This window comes from Cariama cristata, unplaced genomic scaffold (genome assembly GCF_000690535.1).
Source record: "Cariama cristata isolate BGI_N322 unplaced genomic scaffold, ASM69053v1 scaffold2762, whole genome shotgun sequence".
Classification (NCBI taxonomy): domain Eukaryota; kingdom Metazoa; phylum Chordata; class Aves; order Cariamiformes; family Cariamidae; genus Cariama; species Cariama cristata.
In genome coordinates, this window is record NW_009605326.1 from 4,476 (window position 1) to 18,919 (window position 14,444).

At 45.4% G+C, this 14,444-nt stretch overlaps 1 long non-coding RNA gene across 1 annotated transcript in view; it reads right to left on the reverse strand.

Moving 5' to 3' along the window:
- Positions 1–10,813: 10,813 nt before the first annotated feature.
- LOC104158288 overlaps positions 10,814–14,444 on the reverse strand; it is a 49,826-nt gene continuing 46,195 nt past the window's right edge. The window contains exon 3 of the long non-coding RNA XR_696420.1: positions 10,814–11,147. This is a non-coding gene — a long non-coding RNA (uncharacterized LOC104158288). The remainder of the gene's footprint in view (positions 11,148–14,444) is intronic.

Sequence of the window (14,444 nt, forward strand, 5' to 3'; positions counted from 1 at the left end):
CAAGCGAGGAGCCATCTCCCCTGGGCTAAGCATCCCTGTCGGATCCCATCCTGTCCCCACCGCTGCTTCCAGAGCCGACACGCTGCAAACCCCCTTGGCCGGGCCGGTGGCAGCGGTCTCCTCTGGTGTGCAAGAGGCGGTGCCTGAAGTTTCGTTTCTCAGCAGGCCCCACTCAGCTCAGTGGTAATAACATGTTTTGCTGCAAGATGTAAAAATAGCAATGTATGGATATGGTAATCCCTCCCTGAAAGCCCGGCCAGTGTTGCTTAGGGAATGGTTGAACACAAAAGCTAACCTCCATCACACTTTCTTGCGTGTTTTTCGTCGTCTTTAGTTGTACCTACGCTGCAAGCTGAGGGCGGCCAAGTCTGAGAGGCAGTGGCAAGAAAAAAATAAATCAAGGGCTTAGTTTAAACAGATTTTTCTGTTAAGGAAATCGTGTCGATTTGGAAATCTTACATCTGCATGAAAGTACTTTTAGCTGCCATTGCTACAAGCCCTGCCTTAAGTCTCTGAAGCTCAAACCAGACCCCAGCAAACCAACCAAGGAGTAACCCCTCCCTTCCAGTGCGTTGACCTGGGTGAATCTCTGGCATTTGGCACACCGGCAGAAACTTGGCACTTTTCTCTCAGGTGTATTTTTTCACACAAGTAAAAGGAAGAGAACAAAAAACCATTTACAAAAGCAAAAAAACATGATGGTGAAAAAAATGGCTGGGAGGGTTCAGGCTGATATAGCGGAACGTAAACCTGCTTCATTCTTTTAAACACAGATCTGGGTGTCAACTTCATATCAAAGAATCAATTTAGTTCATTGCTGGCCAGATTTTTAGATGTTCTCCACATACATCACTGTAGAAGCCTCTTGGTCATTTTTCCCCTTCCAACAATGACATAATAAGCAAGGAAAGGGGAAGCAAAGGCATCAAGCTGAACCTTGGTAATACATGCAGACTCCATCCCAGACAAGCATATAGTCAATCTGATAGTATATACCAGGCTGAGTATATATAATACCAACATGTATCGATACACAATGTTTACTGACAATACCACGGTAAGCTTGAACTAGAAATGGAAGCGATGAGGTAGTTTTTCAGGTGACCATGCTGACAGCGCTGAGGGAGAAGCTCCTGAGCCTCCCCCTGCGACGGACCGCTGGCTGTAGGGGTGGGTGAGGGTCTCATCCTGCTCATTGCATGTCCCGCGACATTGCCACTGGCACTGCACCAGTAACACCAAGTAACCCGGGGATGGCGGTTTGGGCTGGAGAACGGCCTTTTGTTCCCAGCCCCTCGGCAGAGCAGGGCTGTGCCTGCTCTTGGCACCACAGCACGGTGCTGCCTGCCCGCTCAGCGCCAGCCCCTGCCCGTCAACCACACAAGCAAGAGCTGCTGCAGGCACCGGCACGTCCCTGTCACCCCTCCCGAAACACTGTCCCCGTGTGCCAGCAACGCTCTGGGCGAGCTGACAGTGCCCTGGTCACAGCCCTCCGTACGTCTGAGCACCCCACCACCGCTTTCAGGGAGGTTTGCATTCTTCCCGGCTGCGTGCCAGAACCGAGGTCCCTGTGCCCCTGTGGCATGCCCACGGTTTATTTCCATATTTTACATCCCAGCCCTGTGATGTCCTGCACCAAACCCCAACAGTTCTCCGGTCCAGGAGAAGCCAGACACACAGCCCCATGGTCCGTCTGTCCAGCTCACAGCTGCCATCACGGACCTCTCCTTGGTTTGAAAATAACAACCGGGACAAAAAATAGAGTTTCCAGGACTTTCTCCTTCTGTTTATACTGCCTGAAATATTGTTTTTCTCGTAGAAATGTGACATCCCCAGACCTCAGCAGTCAAAAGGCAAAGCTGCCCTTACGCTGGGGACAAGAGGAGCAAAACAAGGAGGAAAACAGAGCAGTTTTGAAACCAGGAGTCCAGAAGGAAGCCAGGGGCACTGGGCGGGCGGCAGCTTCATCGGGGACCTGCCCGCGCCCGCCGGCATCCACCACACTGCAAATGCTCTCTCCGTGCCTGGGGCTGGCTCCGACGGCACTCGGATGGGCAACGGAGGGAACCGTGACTGGCACTCTGGAGTAGGATAATTATAATCTGGGCTCTGCAAGTGTGGGTTAGCTTTCACTGAAATAAACTGCTCGAATCTATGCTGAATATCAACATTGTAGGCACAAGGGGCAAGGCAGCAAATTGTAGTAGGATGAAATACCTACATTTAATTATGTCAAATTATATAGAATTTGAGAGAGTTTTTCTGATGCATGCTATTTAAAGTTACGCCTAAGTGCACTTCCTTGCCTGAATAAAGCAGCTTTTGTTGCAAGATGTGGGCTTGCTTTGTAGTTTATGATTTATAGTCTTCACCACATTTTGTCACTTTCTTGTTTCTTGACTGAGATGTTTCTGAACATCTCATTTCAGATAATGGGACGCTGCTGGAGTGCCATGCTATATACAGCCTCTTAAAAATGTACGAGCAGTGTTTTGTAGGTTTATTTTGTCCAAGATACTTAAGTATCTTGAGTATGCTCTTCACCAAAGTGTATATATAAACACACACAGAGGAGTCATTCATGCAGTTCTACACCAGCTGGATGGGGCCAGCCCCACCGATCTCCATTGCCGATAATTTTTGATCAAATCAATCAGGAGTATATAAATAGCCCCAGACGGGCCCAGCCAACCTCACCCTTCGGCTCTTCATCATTAGCAGACTCTGGGGTTGAGCACCACTTTGGGATGCTGCCTCCGGAGCCGTGCGCGGTGCGGCTGGGCTCGGCCCGTTCCCGTCCCGGTGGGGTTGGCAAATTACAAAGCGAGGAGCCTCCGTCTTGGGGCAGAGGGACATCTAAACATTTCCACTGTGGGCAGAGGAAACGACCGGCTGGTGAAGCCGAAAGAGTTGCCACCCACACAGGTCAACAGCCCTGGAAAGAAAAGAGGGTTTATGTGCAAATGAGAGCCTGAAATCTTCCTGCTCGATGGGCTCAGCGCACGGGGACCCTGCAGAGAGCGAGTCTACAGCCACGTCCCGGTAAGGATGCACAGCATCTCGGCGGAGCAGCTGAAATTTTGTTCGGCCTCAGAAAGCACAACATTCAGCCGGTGGTGGTGGCCCAGACCTGAACCACTTATTCGCATGCAAACGTGCATGGGAACATTGATCTGGTGGTGCTGCCGGCACGCAGCCCTCAGCACCCTCCCCGAGTTGGAGGGACGTGCTGCCGGGCAGCCGGCCGGCCCTGCACAAGCCCTGTCGTCATCCCAGTGCTGATGTTTTCCAGGTGTACAGGACACAGGACAACACAGTCGTGGCTTTATTTCTCAGCTACAGCGTCAGGTCTCTATGTTTCCCAGTAGTGTTCACAGCCGTAACTCACCCTGTTACAAGGGACTGCGTCAAGGCTTGCCTAGCAGATTTCTCAGCATAGCATTAGAGTTAATGAAAGGATTAAGGAGCTTCATAAATCGGTAATAAAAGAACAAAGCCCACTTGAATTTAACTATTCCCCTTGGTTGAAAAATAAGCAAATAAATTCAAAAACCCACTTAGAAAATAGCCTCGTATTTCATACCTAGATGAAGGATTGTAAGGTTTCATCTATGGATATGGACAGATGTTACGGACACAGCAGAAGGAAACGACTGAAACCCAAGGATTGTTTGTCCTTAAAAATAAAATCAATCAACTCATTGGGAAAAATACTTTAAACTTCAGTCTCAGAGAGCTGGATTCATTCAAGAGCAGCCTCAGCCATTTCAGTGAGTGTGTACAGGTACAGACACACACAAATATCAGTTTGCTTCTGCAGCCGTGCTCCACCGAGATCATTTTAACCATGTCAATAACGTGAGCATTCTCCTCCTCAGAAGAGCAGGCTGAAGGCAGGCAGGTCCTGCGCTGCCACGAAACGGCTTCGCAAGAGCAGAGGTAGCATCAGCCCGAGGAGAGTGAGCTGGAGCTGGAACCACAGAAACCCAGACAAATTTGCACCGGGCTTCACTTAACCCGCAGCACTATGGTAGCTAAGGGCTCGGTTAGCAAAGCCGATGACAGCAAAACTCTCTGCAATTTCACTGCTCATAACACGAGATGAATCACAGGTTCTCTGTTGATAGCTAATTAGACGAAGCGCCATCTCCCAAAGGCTCGCACTGTGCATATGACAACAGCCCTACCACAGCCTCTTGATGGTCCTGAGCAGTGAATGGCTGTAAGTCACCAAAACTGCCTCTACCTGGGGGAGGAGGAACAAGGCCGAATGATGAGGGGTGGGATGGGGTGGCAGCAGGCAGGTACCGCAGATAGGTAACGGCTGCACAGTCCATGATGGCCAGGCTGGTCCCCTCTCCCGAGGGGCTGGGGCTGGGGCGGGCAGTGGAGGGGAAGCCCGGGGAAGCTGGGATCACTGGTTGAGGGCGGGCAGGGCTATGGCCCCGCTACGAAATGCTGGTGCCCACCTCGCACCGTTTCGCCCTCTCACTCTCATCGCCCGGCAGCAGCAGCAGCCGCCGCTGCGGTACCCACTCCATCGCCTCCCCCGGCTCAGCCCTGGCCCCCGCCTGGGGACCGCGAAGTCTCCCTGCACCTGGGGAAGCCGTGGGGTGGTTGTGGCATGGGGCAGAGCCAGGAAGGAAAGGACCGAGGGAGAAAGCAAGGGCTTCAGAGCATCTCTGCTCTGCAAGGTAATTCAATGCCCACTTGCTTCAGCCACCTCTAACTCAAGCATAACGAACACCAAATGAGGAACAGCTCAATAACCTATACTTTGGTTTTACTACAAGCAAGTGAGACAAAAGTCACTTTAAAAGTTTAAAAGTGTCATAGTTGAAAAAGTAGCTAAGTTGTTGGCAAAACAGAAGAAGGAAAACTTTACTGAAGAGATGGGCAGGGGCATGACAAGAAAAAAAATCATCGGAAAGGACTAACAGTTACGGTTACTCTAACCTTGACCTTAGTCCTCTTTGTTCTCCATGTATTAACATTTGAATAGCAACCTGCTCACACTTTCCTTCCCAAGTTAAATTCTGATTTGCGAATAAAACCCAGGACCAGCGGGTTACACGAGATGCCGTGAAGCCATTAGAGCTGCACTCGAACAAGGCTGTGCTCTGTTCCTCCACTGCCTCACTGCGCTCTCGAGAGGCATCTTTGAAAATCCCTGAGGTCAAGCCAGTAGGCATTAGAGCTTTATCACCACAGGAGACATGATCTTCCTGGGTTTTATGGGATAAATAATTACCCCAAAACATTCTAATATGTAACACATACCTCTCAAGCATCTTCTGCTTTGATTTGAGGCACTGCCCTGCACCAGGCTGGGTGGCAGAGGAAAGCCTACAGCACTTACGTTGCAGCCGTGGGTCCTGCTGGAGGCACCTTCTCTCCATCTTCCGCACAAATCAGCCCAAAATTTTAAACATATTTAGGTTGGCCCCCTCCTGCAAAACTCTGGATTAAAAAAATGAAGAGTGTGAGATAGCTGAGCTACCCGAGCACGTGGAAAGCCACGGTGCTGGACTGCAAACGCATGCAAGCTTGGGGTCACGCAGGTCCTCCAGGTTTCCCTCTGGGAATGGCGGGACAAGCTCAGATCAGGCATGAGCAGCCCAAATTCATAATGGGTGTTAATGAGAGAGGCTTTGCCCAGAGCGGGAACAACCATGCTCGTCTGCGCTGCTTCATCGTCCAGGCAAAGGCGGGTGCCAGCAAGGGCTGTGGTGGGACGACTGGAAAGAAAGCATCTGCCTGCAGCCCGGGTCATGGCATCTGCCTGTAGCCTGGGTCACAGACCTTGAAACGGTCCGAAACTGCACGAAACTGGAACTCGGAGTGGCTCGGGCATGGCAGAGCTCACAAACACTGCGGGAAGAATGCAACCACAGACGTCACAAATTCAGACAATTTCTGTTTTCAGCAAGTAGTCAGCTGCGAGTAAATGGAGTGCAAGTAAACAGGAATGATTTAATTATCGTACAAAAGTAATTAATTAGATGCAGGAATCAACAGGGTGTCCTTCTCAAACACTGGTGGCACATTGCTGTCAGTTGTAGATCAGTTATCCACAGACCTACAGGAGCAAGGCCAGAAACCAGTTTTTACTCTTAATGCAGTACAATTATTTTGGCTTTTTTTTTCCTTCCCTCCAAGACAGACAAAAATAGCTTTTACACATGTAACCAAAGACCATAAAACAATTCCAAAGCAAGTAACATAAACCTAAAGCTGGGGTTGATTCAAGGTTGCACTTGTAATATGAAATAGGCTAACGATCAAATTCATTGGTATTGTTAATCAGAGGCATAGTTCTTTCTGCTAGAGGGCTGGGGACGACTACTGCGATGTGCAGTCCAGGTTAAGCCATCACTGTTTGTCGCAGCTGGATTGAGGGACAGACCATCTTCTCCCAGCTTCTTGCACCAGTTTGTGTGGCCCCAGCACCCACCTAACACTTTGTGTGGAGCTTCTCTGCTCTCGTTCCCTTCTGTCAAAACCATGGAATGAGCAATTTCATCTGAAGTTAAGCATCTAACCTCCACGTTTGGGCTGTGATCCCACCACAGCCACAGCCACTGGAGAATTAGATCCTGTTGCCCACACAAACATCTAGCAATGATGCCTGAGATGACTTAGGGCATGAAAGACCTACCTGAGCTAGCAGGTACGACTGAGGACCGATGGGGGACCTGAACCCTTCTAGACTAGCAGCTGACAGCCAGGCAGGACACCTTACAGCATCTCACGGGGCACTAGGCACAGACAACTGAACCAAGGCAATCGGTCGAGTCAGCTCAGCCTACAGAAGGAGCCAGAGTAGCCTAAAGGCACTTACTGGCCAGCTCAGCTGCTCTGCTCGGTCATACACACCTCTACCTCAACCCTTAAATTTAGGTGGCTTCATCCTGAGCTGAATCCCACACCCAGCTCCCGGAGGAAGCAAGGGGATCGCAGCTCCCTCATCTCCCATTAACTCAGGGCTGTTGCTCACAGCTTTGCTGAACTCGAATCGGGTCCTGCCCACACGTTACCTTCAGGTATTTATCAGAAACCACCTGAGTTACGGCAACCGACTCCAGCCAGGGGACATTTATAAGGCTGGGGTTTTGATCCAAACTATTTGCCTCAAGGAACTAACTGCCCAGTTCAGCATCAGCCCATCACCCAGGAGACAATCCTTCCTTTCACACACGCAACATGTCATGTATCCCACCTTATGTACTTACTGGGGACTTGAGCAATTTATTTTGAAAATTGAGACATGCACCAATCTCAGTGCTAGCATTTTATGCAAGCTCACAGAAAGTCAGACATCAGCTATCCAAGCCCCAGAAAACAAAGCGCTCCATTTAGATGCCTGAACGCTGGCATCTAGTGCCATTTGAGATGCCCTGAGGCACCCAAGATACACACAGGGTTGGCAGATATCACATAGGACCTATGGAAGCAGCAGCTGGAGACGTAGAGAACATGCAGGATACCCCAGGGTGTCTCAAAAGGTACACGATGCCAAAGCGTAAGCAACCGAATTAAGCTCTAAAAATCTTGTTTATACTGCAGTCAGATGTACGTCTCTCGTATCTAACAAACACGTATCTTGCAGAGCAGCTAAGCAGCAAAAGAGCTACAACAGAATTGCAGCCTTATTTCGGGTCTACTGAAACCTGGCAGAGCTTACAGACTGTGTCAGCTTATTTTGTTCTGAACACATAATGCTCACTGAACCCCATGAGCTGCTGTGATAACCATCTCTGCCAGCTTGCTGAATGGATTCCTTTCAGCTGCTGCCTCTGAACTTCTGTGGCTAGAACAGAGCTTCTGCGATATATCAGGGCATTGGGAACACCGGTTTTTAGCTCTCGGAGCAAGAGAGCTGTCTGAGAAGATGCATGAGCTCAGAATTGATTATCAGACCATAGGAGAGGAAGGTCATTGTGTCAAGGCTCCTGGCTACTGCAGGGAGAACCTACGACCGGCTAATCCTCCTATAAACACGTGCGCTTCCACGAGGGACAATACCTCTGACGATTCACATCCAATTTTTAATTGCTGCACTGTTTATTACGACGAGGTTGTTATGGCACTACAGTCTTAACTGAGCTAGATGACAGAAGAAGAGTATACAAGCCTTTCATCTGCAGTTAATAAATCTGAGATCCCACGAAAGCTGTGGATGTCTTTCTTGAATTCCAGTCTCAGGATCCAGCATTAAACTATGTACCATAAGTATTTCCAGTAATTAGTGCTAAATGAGCATGACTAGATAGATTACTAATTTTCCGGACTATGAGTCTATGAGTACTGATGTGATTTTTGCTTTAGAAGGAGTTACTTAGAGTGAAACAATCACTGCCCTGGTTAAATCTGAGAATATTCCCACACACATTTTTTGCATCATCTAATTAATCTAATTAAGAAACCTAAGTGGTTAAAAAAAAAAAAAAAAAAACAACAGAAAATCTGACTTCTCTTTGGATTTTATTATTAAGGAATTTAATGAGAAAGAGTTATTTGTATGTAACAGCATACACCTTCCTCTCCAGTGTAGAACTATATGTCACTTTTCCGTAACACGCACTTTGAAGAGCCGCCATCCTTGAGCACAGGTTACGCGAGTCGATGCTGCCATCTAGGCAGGCTTTTGGGACCAGCACCTATTTTAGAACATGGTCTTTGCCAAGGAAAAATATTCTATTACTCAAAACAGAGGAGAAAGTATATTTAAAAAGTTCCTATTAAAAAATGACACATCAGCACTCACTGAAAACACAAAAACTGCCCGTCAACCAAATTGTTGCAGTCCACATTAAGAGCAAATATTTTCTACGTCTTTATTAAGAAATATATTATTCTGTATTTCCATACATGCAACTCGAACTTTAGCTCTGCACTAAATCACAAAACGGCTTTTATCTATGAAAACCGCAAATACAAAGTATATAGTATTAAGGCTATTAATTACCAAAGCACATTTCACTATGGCAGTACTAGAATTGTATCTATTTTGTAGGCTTAGAAATACAGTAACAGTACATTTTTCGAAGACAGTTACTAAAATATCTATTGATTTTCTACAAAGAGAGAAATAATTTTTAAAACTATTTTTCTTTATAAAACCAAAATAGTTTCCATCCATCACAAAAAATATAAAATACATATTTTACATATGTAAAATATGTTTACATACATACATCTTTTTTAAAACAATAAACAAATTCTGTACATGGCATTTACAGGAGACTTACAGACAGAAGACTTGACTAATAATGTCATTTTGATTAGAAACATTAACAAATAGCTTCATTATCCGTTGTGGGATTCTGTAGGGAATGTATGAAGGCAGAATCTTACACAAAATGGCAGTAGGACCTGAAAAGCTTAGCATTTAGCACCTTCCATCTGTACGAGTCCTTTCAATGTGGCCTTTCGAAGTGAGCTCTGCTGGAAGGCAAGCATCGCCCCACGTTACAAACAACGAACCACGCTACAAGGATTGCTCCTAAGGTTTGGGAGAGTGAGAGGAGAGTTGCCCAGGAGCCCTGAGCAGCACACCTTGCTGAGATGCGGGCACGTACACTTTGGCACCCATAATCAAGGACATTGTCCCAAAGGCCAGATTTCCCTTGGATCTCAGTGGATCTGCTCGATTAACAACCTCCCAGATCATCAGAACGGGTGACGGAGGGGCATGGGGGGGAACATCCACTGACATTCAGAGTGAAGTTATCCTCCTGAGCTTCCTCCCTGGAGTGTTTCAGCCCTCACCTTGAGGACTGCCCTGAGCAGGTTTGTGTACAAAGGTATTCTTTTCTCCCTGAAAGATCCCCCTGAATAATAATGAAAATGTGGTTATCTGGCTACTGGTGTACACCTTCCCAACCCCTCCACTCCTTCTCCCATACAGTAAGAATCAATGCAGCATGAGATGACTGATTTGTACAGAGAATAAAGCAACCAAAAAGACTAGGAACTGCTGAATTCACACTTAATTTAGGTGGTGGAAAAATGAGCAGAGCTGGTACCAAAGGAATTCAATAAGAAGCTTTGAAACTACTGTGCTAGAAGAAGACTTGCTGCCCTTTCATCAGTCCTGGAATGTAGGACAAGAGAGGAGAATTTTCACATCTTTGCTGTGTCCTTGGCTTGTCATATGGAAAAGCAGGGCATTATTAAAAATTAAGCAAACCTCCACTGAGGTCAGAAGCTCTCAGTCTGAAAGGTTGGACTCCTTTTTGCACTTAGGGGTGTTCAGTGCCCTTTATATTAGCACAATAAAAATAAACATTCGGGTTTAATTTTACAGTAGAGTCTTCTTGGTAATTTTGTATTTCTGTGCCCTAACCAACAGCAAATGGTATGTGTGCTGCCTCCTCTCCCACCACTGGCATGAATACGTCAGGGTACTGTTACCCTTTCTCGACAAATTGGCACACTTTGCACAACTGCTTAGCAGCAGACACATTCCATATCTAGAGGAAAAATAATTAAACAAAGGTATTGCAGCAAAGATGCACCAATGGAGCCTCTCACCGATAGTAACAAAGCAAAAAAATTTCTCCTCCCTTCTGAAGAGAAATGAAGTTTTCATTTACCTTGAAGAAAGGAAAATCAGTATTTGGGACTATTTTACATGAAGCCACTCAACTGAAAGACAGCTAATGACACCGGTTAAAGGAGGTCTCCATCGGACCAGACGCACAAGCTGGTCTGGCTGTCTAAGGTTTATTTTGTTGAAAACATAGTCACATTCAAGTAACGTCTTTGGGTTTTCCCAAAACAATGACAAAAACCAAGAGACAACATGTGCATAATATGTTTTATTGAATAAAATCCTGCTTCTAATATTTACACAGTGAAGTTTAGAGGTGTAACCTAGTGAAGCACGGCAATGTGTAACATTCGTATGACATCTGGAATATCTTTAAATACATCTGAAACTACTTACTATAGCAATCACCTGCCCGTCACTGATTTCATAATTAAGGAAGATTTGAACTTTCTGAAGAACAGCCAAGATGAATATTAAGGATAGTTGAGTTCAGAGAAATCAGTCTGCTATGAATTCTAAACTCAAAAGATCTGCGTAAAGTGTCAAGAGTTTTGAAGGCAGCTTCTGTATTTCCCTGTTGTTCTTCTCATCTCTGCAGAAGATGACAAAATAAATTACAAATCTTAAGGCTGAAAGTAATATACACAATTTAAACACACAGCACCCTCCACGGAAAGCTTACTTTTTCAATTTATAATGTCTTCTTAACCTCAAGGTGTGTGAACTATAACAAAATACTTACTTGTTATGTATTAAAAACTATATTAAATTTTTACAGCTGCCAAGGTAGACACGTAGAAATTAGAAATGCTGCAACTGATATCTCGTGTCAAGACAACATGAGTTACCACCATTTATGCAAAAACTTTATGATGAAATGTTTTCCATCCCACTCCAGCATGTTAAGCGAAGTGTTATGTGCTGTTTTCTTAAAGCTCTACTAGATATACTATCAATCTACTATTACAGTGAAGAGGAGTCTTGTAAAAAACCTATAGTCAATACCTTTCCTATTTATAGGGTTTTTTTAAAAAATCACTCTTGCATGAATCCTCAGCAAGGTTTGAATCAAGTATAGACTTGCAACAGCCATACTAACAGACTAACTCATAGTGCTGGTAGGCTGATATCTTACATTTGGACTACTCACTGCTTGTGGATATGACATGATTCACCGGCCATTTGCATGATTTTTGCCATCCAGCAGGAAAACATTATAACCCAGGAATGTTGCATCCTACTCAAGCCTCTGGAGGTTGTTTATTCTAGTGGGTTACAGACAGCGCATTATAAAAGTCTAGCCTGCCACATTTGGGATTCTGTGTTGAAAAAACCCTGGTTGTTGGTCTCAGGTTAAAAAGAAATTATCTTGAACAGTCTCTTGCATTTTATTTACCAAACAGGGAGAGGAATTCTATTTTTCCTGTGCCTCAAGTTAACCTGAATGAAGCCCTGCTTAATAACTAGGGGTGCAAAGAACAGACCACCACTAACTAAAGCGTCTACCAGGTCCCCTCCTGTTTCCCAGTACAACTTACTGGTTGAGAAAAGGAAAGCATTGCTATCATTTGCAGGTGTCTCCCAGCTGCAGCACTGGTTCTGAGCAAACTGTATTGCATGTTGAAATACAACTTCAAATACATGCTTGGAAAGAAAAATAAATTTAAATCAACTGCTCATCATCCCCTAACATCACCTAACCTTTAAGCACCAAGACTAGACTTTCCATAAAATAGTTCCATAATGAAGTTCATTATGATAACTTTGTGTTTTTAGAGACTAAATTTGTAATAGTAATGGTGACTCTACACCAACACACACACACACACTCTCACAGAGGTAATCTGCCACCTGACAGGGACAGTTTTAAAATTCAGAATTTGACAAGAAAACAGAATATGGAAATGTGGTAGAAAAAGCTGCAAAAGGTAACAGAAAAGCACTTGGCTATTTGCCATTTCTATGTTACAGCCACCCCTCAATATATTTGTGTATCACAAGGGTATATTTTATAAAATTTGTGGCTGGTTTTTTCTGTTTCTTCTTTTATCTCCCCCCCAAACTCCAAATGAAGAGCCAGACACCGTTCCATCTATCCAGGAAATGTATATCCATCCTAATCTCACGGCTGCTTTTCTCTTTATCTTTTTTCCAACTACAAAGAGTTATCTGGAACACAGCTGCCTACCTGGAAGGTATTCCTCTTATAGCTAACAGAGCTATAAATTTTAATAACTAAGAAGCTGCTGAAAGATACAGATTTTGCTCTTGCCTGTCTCATCGGTGAGGTATACAGTACGCATTGTCAAATGCTGCCTTTGAGCAGGAAAACCATCTGTACCGTTTATCTCAAGATAAGCAAGTATGCATGTGTGAGACACTGTCAACACAGGTTGAATAAAACCAAACGTACATTAAGATAATAAGGCTAAGTTTAGAAATGATTGACTGTAGCATTCAGCTTGACACCCTGCATTAGCCTCAGACACAAAGTAGCAAGTTAATTCAGGTGCCTGCGAGGAACCTTTCTGGGTACGAGGTGCATTTGTACACACAGCCAAACATATCTCACGGAGGGATTTATTTGTTTGTTCTTTAAAGAAGATGCAGATTCATTCTTTGTTAAGTGAGAAATACTTGCTTGTGTGAATAAGGATAGAAAGATTTCGACACACCAGTAACTTAAAGAAAAGCATACTGTACCTGGTGAAAACAAGTTTGGAGTTAACATCTCCATGCTTTAACCCAGAACCTGTTTCCAGGTCTGAAGAAGACTTTCAAACAGTGGTAGAACATGAAACATCATACAACTTGGTGTTAACCAGTAACAAGGGGAGGGAATAAAATCTCTGCAGACTTCCTGAAATGAAGTTGCAGGTAGCTTCTCATTCAAACTAGAGAGATTTCAGGCCACGTTAGAAAGGACAATCTGATATATACCATTGACATATTTGACAATTACCATTTGCTTTTTGCCCTATAACCTGCCTCAAAGGAATAGATGAAGCACTTTCTAGTACATTGTTGATTAAGAGGGGAAAAGAAGAAGGTAGCCAGCCATGCCACCAGGTTGTACGTAACAGAAATGACTTGAAATACAAGCCAAGTAACAACTTCGCCAACTGTGCTGGTTTGGGCTGGGAGAGAGTTAATTTTCTTCACAGTAGCTGGTATGGGGCTATGTTTTACAGTTGTGCTGGAAACAGTGTTGATAACGCAGAGATGTTTTCATTATTGCTGAGCAGGGCTTACCCAGAGCCAAGGCCTTTTCTGCCTCCCACCCCACCCCACCAGCGAGGAGGCTGGGGGGGCACAAGGGGTTGGGAAGGGACACAGCTGGGACAGCTGACCCCAGTGACCAAAGGGATATTCCACACCGTATGGCATCATGCTCTGTGTATAAAGCTGGGGGAAGAGGGAGGAAGGAGAGGACATTGGGAGTGATGGCGTTTGTCTTCCCAAGTAACTGTTCTGTGTGATGGAGCTCTGCTTTCCTGGAGACGGATGAACACCTGCCTGCCCATGGGAAGTGGTGAATGAATTCCTTGTTTTGCTTTGCTCGTGCATGCCTTTTGCTTTCCCTATTAAACTTTCTTTATCACAAGCCATGAGTTTTCTCACTTTTACTATTCCAGTTCTCTCCCCCATTCCACTGCGGGGGAGTGAGCGAGCGGCTGGTGGGGCTCACTTGCCGGCTGGGGTTAAACCACACCACCAGCTTGGCCATTTCTGTAACTCAAAAACCAGCCTTACAAACCTCCTCACCACAGGAAACTGCTAGCTCCTGTCTCTCCAGCAGCAGGACAAGATGGGGCACAAATTCTCCAACATCCAGAAGACTATGGCTGTGCTCAAATCCACACAAACTGTAACACTATTTCTTAAAAAA